Source organism: Canis lupus, chromosome 16 (assembly GCF_011100685.1).
Source record: "Canis lupus familiaris isolate Mischka breed German Shepherd chromosome 16, alternate assembly UU_Cfam_GSD_1.0, whole genome shotgun sequence".
Lineage (NCBI taxonomy): Eukaryota > Metazoa > Chordata > Mammalia > Carnivora > Canidae > Canis > Canis lupus.
This window is the reverse complement of record NC_049237.1, coordinates 11,523,698-11,533,615: the sequence shown is the minus strand read 5'-3', so window position 1 is coordinate 11,533,615 and position 9,918 is coordinate 11,523,698. Positions and strand designations below refer to the sequence as shown.

General features: G+C 42.3%; 1 pseudogene; it reads right to left on the bottom strand.

Annotated features, from left to right (window-relative positions):
• Nucleotides 1–1,950: 1,950 nt before the first annotated feature.
• Nucleotides 1,951–4,199, bottom strand: LOC119877120 (annotated as a pseudogene).
• Between the last annotated feature and the right edge of the window lie 5,719 nt (nucleotides 4,200–9,918).

Genomic DNA, 9,918 nt, shown 5'->3' with positions numbered 1-9,918 from the left:
CATACATTATTATATGCTACTCCTTAAAAATGTCTCATTTATATTACATATAGGATGTTATTTTTTTTTTTACTATCTCTACAATTCTTTATTTCATTAAGCTTTTCACAAAATACAAAACTCAAACATAATTGCGTCCACTACAAAATAGAATATGTGGTTAGCACACAAACTTAAGGATCTTTTTCATTTTTAAAAATATAAATAACAGGGCAGCCCCGGTGGCGCAGTGGTTTAGCGCCGCCTGCAGCCCAGGGCGTGATCCTGGAGACCCGGGATTGAGTCCCACGTTGGGCTCCCTGCAGGAAGCCTGCTTCTCCCTCTGCCTGGGTCTTTGCCTCTCTCTCTCTCTCTCTCTCTGTGTCTCTATGAATAAATAAATAAATCTTAAAATATATATATATATAAATAACAAAAATGTTTGAAGTTTTACAATTTTCTTCTATGTCTCTGTTACTTTTTAAGGCTTTAAGGCTTTGCAGACCCTTCATTAATGTGTACTATACTTGTCCTCAGGGTACACTGCCCACAGGCAAGGAATGCCGCTTCGGATACATTCCTGGGAGTGACACACACTGATCTATGTTGCCTCAGCCTTTTAAAAACTAAACAACCAATCAGATGTCCTCCAATCCGGTCTCACAGTTTCATTAAGTCTCTTTCTACTACAAAGTAGTAATAGAAAGAGGTATGTTCCGAGCAGCATTCAAGGTCTTGTGTCTCAGTCATGAAGGGTAAGAGGGAAAACACTGGCTTCTTCCAGGATAGAGTTATTTGCTTTTATCCTGAAAAACTCCAACAATACATATAGTTTATATATATTAAAGATTTATTTATTTTAGGGAGAGTGTGAGTGGAAGGGCAGGTGGAGGAGAGGGAGAGAATCTCAAGCAGACTCCCTCACTGAGCACAGAGTTATATCCACTACCCTGAGATTATGACCTGAGCTGAAATCAAGAGTCTCCTGCTCAAGCTATTGAGCCAGTCAGGGCACCTCCGTTGCAATAACCTGTATAGTTTAAATGTGGTTTCTATTGAAACATTTTTAGATGAAATCATGTTGAAATAAAGGGCAGTCTTTTGGGTGGGCATTTCTGAAGAGTATTAAAGTGCAGAGGAAGTCGGTGTCAGCAAAGTACCATTGAAAATACATCCCCACCGGGAATCATTTCACTTGCAAGCTCTGGGGGCAGAATCAGGGCCCTGTCTTTGGAGTGAATTAGAAGGCAAGGACTTCCAGCAGATATGACCTTCTCCTGGCCCACTAGGATCTTGTTGCCCAGCTTTTGCTGCTCAGTGAGGAGTGCTCACTGCATTTTCACAAAATGCTGGTAATCCGGAAATTGGTCCTCTGAAAGGTAGCTGGGCAGAATGTCCAACCTCACACATTCCCTACCTTTTTTTTCTTTTTAAGATTTTATTTATTTATTCATGAGAGACAAAGAGACAGAGAGGTAGAGACATAGGCAGAGGGAGGAGAAGGAGGCTCCATGCAAGAGCCCGATGTGGGACTCGATCTGGGGAGTTGGGGAACCACTGAGCCACCCAGGCATCCCTCCCTTCCACCCAGGTGGGCACTATGCTCCCTGGAAATGCAGTCCCTTCCTTGAGCCCAGGGGTCTCCACTTCCAACATCTCCTGTGGCTCTTCAGAGTAGGATAGTAGGGGGTAGGGGTAGGGGTAGGGGTAGGGGTAGGGGTAGGGGTAAGGGTAGGGGAGTCAGGTAGACCAAGGCCCAACAGCACAGACTCTGCAGGCAGCAGGGGGGTGGTGTATGGGAGGATGGGGGTGCCCTCCCTGGCATCAAGTGCTGCTGCTCATACAGGGCGTGCTGGGAGGCAGAAGCCCATGGGCGTTCCTGCTGTGGGTTGAGCTTCCAAGGAAGGTGTTCCTGAGGTCACAGGACTGCATGCCCTTAATACTGTTCCTGTTGGCAGGGCTCAGGGGGTGTTAGCGCAGGTGACTGAGGCACAAGGGCCTGTGGTCCCACAAGAAGGCCTCCTTGTCCTCCCTGAAGAGCTGAAGGTGCTCTGGCTGCAGAGCAGGTGAGCGTTTGGCCTCGGAGTGGGGGTGGGGGACCAGGCTAGGGTCAGTACCCCTTCCCAGCTGTTGACCACTTGGCTGCCAAGACGCTTCTTCCAGCTTTAGCCCCCTGTTCTGGAGGTGTTTCTCCCAGTTGCATAGGGCTTCAGTGGTTTCAGAGAATCAGATATTGTCTCCTAGAAGTCATTTCCCGAAGTATTGGATGTTGGAACCTGCCTGTTGGGCCTGTAGTTGTGGCTGTAAGTAGAGCTGCCTGCACTTGCAGGCCTCTAGGTCCTTTGGGCCAGCTGCTCCGTCTTGGAAACCTCCAGCCCCAAGCAGTGGGGTTCCCTGCACTGAAAGCCTTGCACATCCTGCCCCCACCCAGACTGGTTGCGTACTGGTGCGGTGGGTAGGGTGGCCCCTCATACCTTGGGTCTGAGTGGTAGAAAGAAAGTGAGGCACTGGCCCTCCCCTCTAACATTGGATGGGCCTGTCCACATGGCTCCTGTGATCTGGAACGGCTTTCCTTCCAGCGTCCTCTGTGTGGGTGTTGACTGAACAGGTGGGAAGGCATCCAGGTAGCCCTCCTGGGCTCCTCCTTCTAGCTCCGGGCTACTTTGCCTTCTTAGACTTCTAGGAATGTTCTGGAAAGAAGAAAAGGCTGACTCAGTCCTGTCAAAGTTGCTTCACAAGTTCTGGACTAGGCTTTCTTTCTCTAGATTCTGTGGGAGGCATTTGTGGTCTTTGTGGAAATCATCCTCCCAAGTCTTTGGGTACCTGGAAGGTCTCTTGTCTTCACCCACTCGCCTACGGGGTTAGAGGCTGTGGTAATTAGAATATGACTGGTTGCTGTGGGTGCTGTTTCCCTCACTACGATGTGAGCTGTTGCCTTGGAGAGGTGTGGGATGTCTCTTTAGAGAGGCATTCTCTTCGTTTTCACGTACTGAAGAGAAATGGACTCTGTAAGAGATACATTTAACTGAAGTTCCAGGCTTCTTCAGTACTGGGGACATTTAGTTATGTTCTAGGGACTCAATGAAGGCAAACCCACATCTAGATCCATTTTGGTTTCCATTCTCATCAAGATTAGCTCTCTTGTTGCAAGCTCCCTGAGGAGCTGTATATCCACTTTCTTTGGCCAGTGCAAGGTAGAGTGTGCTCTTACTACCTATGGAAGGCTGGGGCACCTGGGAAATGTGTGGCTCCAGGGAGGGTCCCAGGTAGAGGCCAGTCAGCATTAGAGTTGGTCAATTGGGCCTTCTGGTTATAATTGTGCTTGAGCTTCACTGAGGGCTATTCTCCAGACTCCTCTCTAGCAGAATATATGACTGTTCCTCTATGAAGGGAGTTTTCAGAGAGCCTGCAGTTTGCCTGAGGCTGGAAGAACCACTTCTGATCAAAGTTAGATGAAGGCCGAGGTGGCTCAGTGCTGAAAGGCTTCAAGCTGACATTGTGAGCTGGGGACGACAGGAATGCCTCCCCTTTAGGAGGCAAGTTGTCAGTGGCCATGTCCAAGGAACTGGAATGCTGCTGGCTCTAAGACATGAGTGGTGCTCCCTTTCCCAGAGGAACATTATGCCTTTTATCATGACCCTGGCCATCTGCTGAAGCTCAGGCTTCCCTACCTTGGAGAAGCAGGGCTGAAGAGTTCACCTCACACTCTTCTGAGGCTCCCCCTGGGGGTTCATAGAGTGTCTTGACATAGCAAGTGTCTGGCCATTGCATCCCTTCTAGGAGGTTACCTCAAACAGAGGTGATGTCCATGAAGCCTAAACACTTCGGCCAGAGAAGCCAGGGGGTGGATGCTCAAAGATGCTAGAACTGGGAAAATGAGCTTTAAGGCAGAGGTACCTGAGCTGGTCAGCGCTGCTGGTGGACTTGGCAGGGGAAAGAAGATGGCAGAGTGGGTATCCCCACACTGGGCTCCAGGTTCTCCATGCCCTCCTGGAAGCTGCACTGTCAGGGCCCTACCTCACATTAGCATGCTCATGGTTGTAGAGGAGCTAAAATGGTAGTGTTGGGGCCAAGAAGTGCTGGTTGTGTCCTGAGATGTTTAACATTATGCTGGCATTGGGACGATTCTCCCCCAAATTTGGTTAGAATGCCAAGAGTGAGGTCAGCCTGCAGGTTCACTGCACCTTTGCTGCAGCCAGAGCTTTGTCCCTCCTGACCATGCTGCTTTTTCCTGTGCTGGGGGGTCAGAGATGATGTACTTTGAGCTAAAGGTGACAGTGCCTGCAGGTTCAGATCTGCACATATATCTCATTGCCTCTGGCATGGCCACAGCCATCCTCAGGGTTGTACAGGCTCCACGCCAACTCTGAGTTCAAACCTCGCTGCTGCTTGGGGCTTAGCCACACTCGATCATGGGCAGTTTGGTCATGCAGTGGCTACAGCAGCTGTGCTGGGCGGGTCCCGGGTGCAGGGCTTCAGGGGGCTGAATCCAGATATATTCAAATATTAATGATCTGGAATCATTTTTTCAGGTAGATTAATTTTCTACTAATGAATTTCAAGGATTGTAAGGAGAGCATGACAAAATAGTATTTATAAAAAGATGTGTTTAATCACTCCGGCTTGAAAACAACTGCTATAGGTGTCTACATCTCACCTGTATAAAGGTTTCATGTCCTCCAGAATTTAGAATTATTCTAAATAATGATGATTTGTGATATGGTAATAAGGAATTTGTAGTACAGGCCATTTAAGGAAAATGTCAGCTATCTGGGAATAAAGAGACTATGAGAGGAACTTTATTGAGCATATAATAGGCACCAAGTACGGTGTTAATTTATCGTCCTTTTTTATATCATTTTTTAAAATGTTTACAATAAACTGTTTAGGCAGATATTATTTCCCCCATCTAAAATAGAGGAAATTCAGAGCATTTAAATAACTTGTCTGGATGAAAAAGCCATTTTGCTGTGAATATAGGATTGAGACCCAATTCTTTGGGTTCAAAGCCTACGCTCTTAACTACTGTGCAAGAAAATATTAACTGGGGCATACTAGCTATCTCCAGTTGCTGAAAGGGCTGATGTTCAAAAAGAATAGGTTTTACTTGGGCCATTCTAGAGGCTATAAAGCTTGCAATAGTGAAGAGAAATCAGTAAGTGGTAGATTTTGTTTCAGTTTAAGGAACTTTATCACAACTAGTTATCCCTCAGGAGAACAGACTACCCCAGGAGGTACTGACTGGACAGGGTAACAGCAAACAATAAAATCCAGTATTGATTATCTTGGGTCAGAGTTATTTGAAGAAATATTTTCTTCATTTGGGTAAGAGGTTAACTCTGTGTGTGTGTTTTTTAAAAAAGATTTATTTATTTTGGAAGGACAGAGAGAGCGCGGGGGGCAGGAAGGGGTAGGGGAAGAGGAGGAGAGAGAATCTCAAATAGACTCCCCACTGAGCACAGAGCCCAACATGGGGCTCAATTCTGTAACCTATGAGACAAAATCAGTAGCTGGATGCTTAATCTACTGAGCCATGCAGGCGCCACTAGATGTTAACTCAATTTTAACTCTGAAATTCAGTGGCTCTTCTGAATTATTTAAGTTAACCTTCTACATAGAGTCCTGACATGTAATCATAAAACCAGTAGGAGCCTACTAGCTTCTATGTATTCTTATCTGCAATTAATTTATACAAATTTCCAGTATTTTATTTATCCTTGAATACCACCTTAAATTCTTTTTGGAGCAAGATGGCAGGGAAACATTTTTCTCCCCAAAAGTTCATGCCATCATATTTTTCTTACATTGACATTTTTATTTCTATTTGTTGGATTGTGAAGTATTTGAAGATTGTGGTTATATTTTCAGGTTGTCTTTGGTAATGATCCATTGCTATATGACCTCACTTACTATTAGCTGACCATTGCTCTCTTGAAGGTAGTTTTTAAAAAATTCCTTTTATGGAATGGACACCAAAACAAAACATAATTGCATATACTATCTTCACATAAATTGTATATACTATCTTTTTAACTCTGGTCAGCATCTTGGCCCCTCTTTCAAAAAATCTAATGAATTAAGGGGTTAAACTCTGATATATAAGAAAAATTTAGTTATGCCAAATCAAGTATACATTGCATACTGAGATATAATAAAAAAATCTTCTAATGATCACTCTCATGATGGATTATTATCCAACACAGCTGCAAAAGTCTTGGGCAGATGAAGATAATCTTTTCCCCCAAGTGGATCAGAACATGAATTATAAAAGATTCGAGGCTTTTCAACTCCAAGAAAGTCACCTGGAGTCATGCCTTATAGCTATAGTGGTAAAAGCAAATAAAAGAAAGAAATTTTTGACTGAAGAGTCAGTGGTGGGTTGCCATTGAGTTGCCCTGGACACTGGTCTGGAGATTTGACCTCAGTGTTTTCAGACTTTATATTTCACTGCCTTGAACCTTATTGACATTTGCTTGTTTACAGTGCTTCTACATAATAAAGTAAAAAGGAACATAAGTGTCTCAGTTAAATATAGGTATAAACTATATAAGGGACATTTGTGGGAGGGTAAACAGTACAGATTACTTCTTTGGAAAAAAAGAATTTTCTGATTGTAGGCCAAATATTTAGGTTAAAATATCACCAGTGTCTTGAGTTTTTAACTTGTTACTGGCACTCTAAAAATCAGTGAAATATGTCATAATGTTCACATAATGGCTACTCTCTGGCAGCAATAGAAAGCAATTATGTTTGTATAGCAGTAAATATTTTAGACTTTAAAATAATTATTTCAATATGAATATATTATAGCCTGAGAGAAGAATTTAATTTTAAAGCCTGTATAAATTCTCATCATTCAGTGGCCAGAAGAATTAATGGCTTTCCAAGGCTGCATACCTCTTTAGTTCAATACAGATTGACCTAAAAGTGACAACTTTTGATGACCTGCCTGATTCTCTTTCTACAATTCCATATAATTGTGAGATGTTGGAGCACAGGATTCACATTGTTAGTCTATGCTTTCTATATCTACCAAGATACTTTAAACTCAAAGACTGTGTTATGGGTGTGTTGAATTGAGTAGATAGTGTATGTCTTCCCCTGACCTAACCATTTGTTCCCCGTGGGCCTCCCTTAACATTAGTCTGTTTCTTGTCTTTTTACTCCCATGAATATGGTTACTTCTATAGAAAAAGTGTTAAAATGTCAACTGAGAGAAAAATGAGGGCTTTGGAAGGGTTCTTCTTATTGTTCTCAGAGTATGGAATTATTAGTAATTTAGCTAATTGAACGCAGTGAATGCTGTAGGATATGTACACCTCTTTTGAAGGGTGAAAGGGTATTATTTCTGATAGGCTGATGAGGTCAAGGTTAAGATAGTGCACAAAACGGGAAAATTTGAGAATTACCAACAGATATAAATCATACTGCCTCAGAAAATCAGATATTTTATCATGTTAGGCAAATATGAGTGACCAGAAAGGGATATAAGGCCCATGGCAATCCAAAAATTTAGTGTCCTGGAGGCTTCCCTTGGGAACTGAGTTGTGGGTTTGAAGTCTTGAAATGGGAGGACAGTGACCTAAACAATGAAGCATTTACTTAATCTACAGTGTTGCCCAGAGAAGACCTTGGATTTTCAAAGACAAATCTATCAAAGAAACCAACACAAAGCAGGTAAGCTAAACAGCCTAGAACTGCTTTGCTTGTATATGTAAATATCAGAGCAAACTTTATCTGAGCTTCAACCTCCAGCCTACTTGCAAATGATGTCATTATGCAGACCTAGCTTTGGCATGAAGACATAATTAGTATTCAGTCTGACAGAAAACCATTTCATTTAATTCCACTGGCTGAGATCCAACCAGCAGTATATATATGACAGCATACGAAACAGGCACTTTGGGTAAAAGCAGGCTTGGCATTAGTACGCTGAACAGTGACCTGGAATAGGAACAGGGACAGAGCAAGGTTGGAAGGAGCAAAGGAACAGAGGGAGTTGTCATTCCAGTTCAGAAACCCACTGAGTTCATGTTTTAGGTGCAAAAAATGAGGTTTATTTAATAAAGATTCTTATGCCCTGTTAGTCATGCTGTCTGACAAATTTATGAACATAGTCATGATTAACTTTTAACCTGAAAAAATTATAGACATCCTTATAGGAATTTACCTGGAATGAAAATCTTATCCGACATATTAAATGTCTTTTGCAATATGAAGATTGTATGCTGTCTCTTTAACATATTAGTTCTTTCTCTGTGACCCCCAGCATTTTTACAGATCTGGGAACAGTCTGAAAAATATTTAACTGACACAGAGATTACAATTAACCAATGCTGATATTTAATGCTCCAGATGTAACTCCATGGTTCTCTTTCCTGTTCTGTGTCCTGGGAGAGTGACCTGTATAGACTCCATCACCAGTCTTCCTTATCCTATGACTTCTAGTTGGATTTTGTCAGTAGGAGGCACCAACAAGAGATGCTTGGGGATTGAAAGGAAATTCCTGCAGGTTCCCTGTGGGTAGACTCTTCCCTCTGCCGAAGACTACAATTCCTCTTAGGTGGCACTCTCTATAGAGTACTCTCTCTGAGTTCTATAATCATTTCTGTCCCCTGTCTTTTTCAGGCCTAAGAGTATCACTCTGATCTCAATAACCCTTGGATACGCATCACTGCATTTTTCCCCCTAAACCTTGCCCATGTCTTTGAAAATGGCCTTTATTAAACTTACCTCAAATTGTCTAATTTTGGTTTTCACCTGTTTCCTGATGACTATACCTGATAGTTACAGGTTCTGACATGACTGGACAAAAGTCAGAATCATCCAGAGAAAGAAAAAGAGAATGTAACTAGAGAAGTCCAGGAGACTGTTGCTTCACAGGAATGAAAAATAGTAGAATTAATTGGTGGGATTTTTGAATGGAAAGGAATCTCCAGTGTCTGAGGTCAGTTGATGGTTCATTGTCCTGAAATTTGTGGACAAGGATGTTTCTATAAATTCATTTTTAGTAGAGGACGTGCTGTGATGTTTGCTACAGAAGTAAGGACAAATTAAAGTTGATTTATAGTCTATTTTTTTATTTATATTTGTAGTTATGGAATTGATGGTCATGAATGAAAATAACAGTTTTTACTTGGTCAGTGTGAGAATCAAGCTTTCCATGGTGATCTTCTATCCTTTTCTGGCCCCATGTCCCAGCATTATCATCCAAGCCAGCACATTTATGTGGGTGAATAGGGATTAGTAAATGGGAGTGGCCTTCTGGCTCACTTTTCTGATCTTTTCCCACTCCTATTACTTTAGTCTTTATTTCCTTGTTTATAAGTAAATCTTATTGATTGATTGAATGAATCTTTAACACAGGATATAAGGCGCTTTAACTTTTTTTTCTACTTCAATTCTTTCATTCTCTCTCACTCTCATAAATATTTTTGATATGAAGTAAAAGAGAAGAAACAAACAGGGGAGAGAAGAGCAGACATATGTGGATGGAAGGGGAGCAGTTTATTGTGAGAAGATGGGACAAAGTGAAGCAGGTGCTGCAGGATGCAATAAAACATTCAACTCCTATATATCCTTGCTAAGAATGCTTGCCTCCCAAACTAGGTTCAGCTTAGGTAAATAGTAGAATAAGTTCTGTGATGGTAACAGCAAACAACCACAATATTTTGCAAATCAAGAGAAAACTTTGGCATTTTCGCTTAGTCACAGTGGCCATAAGACTGCAGAGAAGATGCATATTTATATTACCAAAACCTAGCAGGAAAAAAAAAACTAGCAGAGTTCACAATCTATTATTTCTTTGAATTAGCAAGTATTTTTTGAGTGCTTTGTATGCGTCAGGCACTGTCATATATGCTGGGTGCCTGGCTGTGAATGAGGTGAATGTACATTCCTTTTCTCATGGATCGCGCATTCTAGTTGGGGTAGACAGTC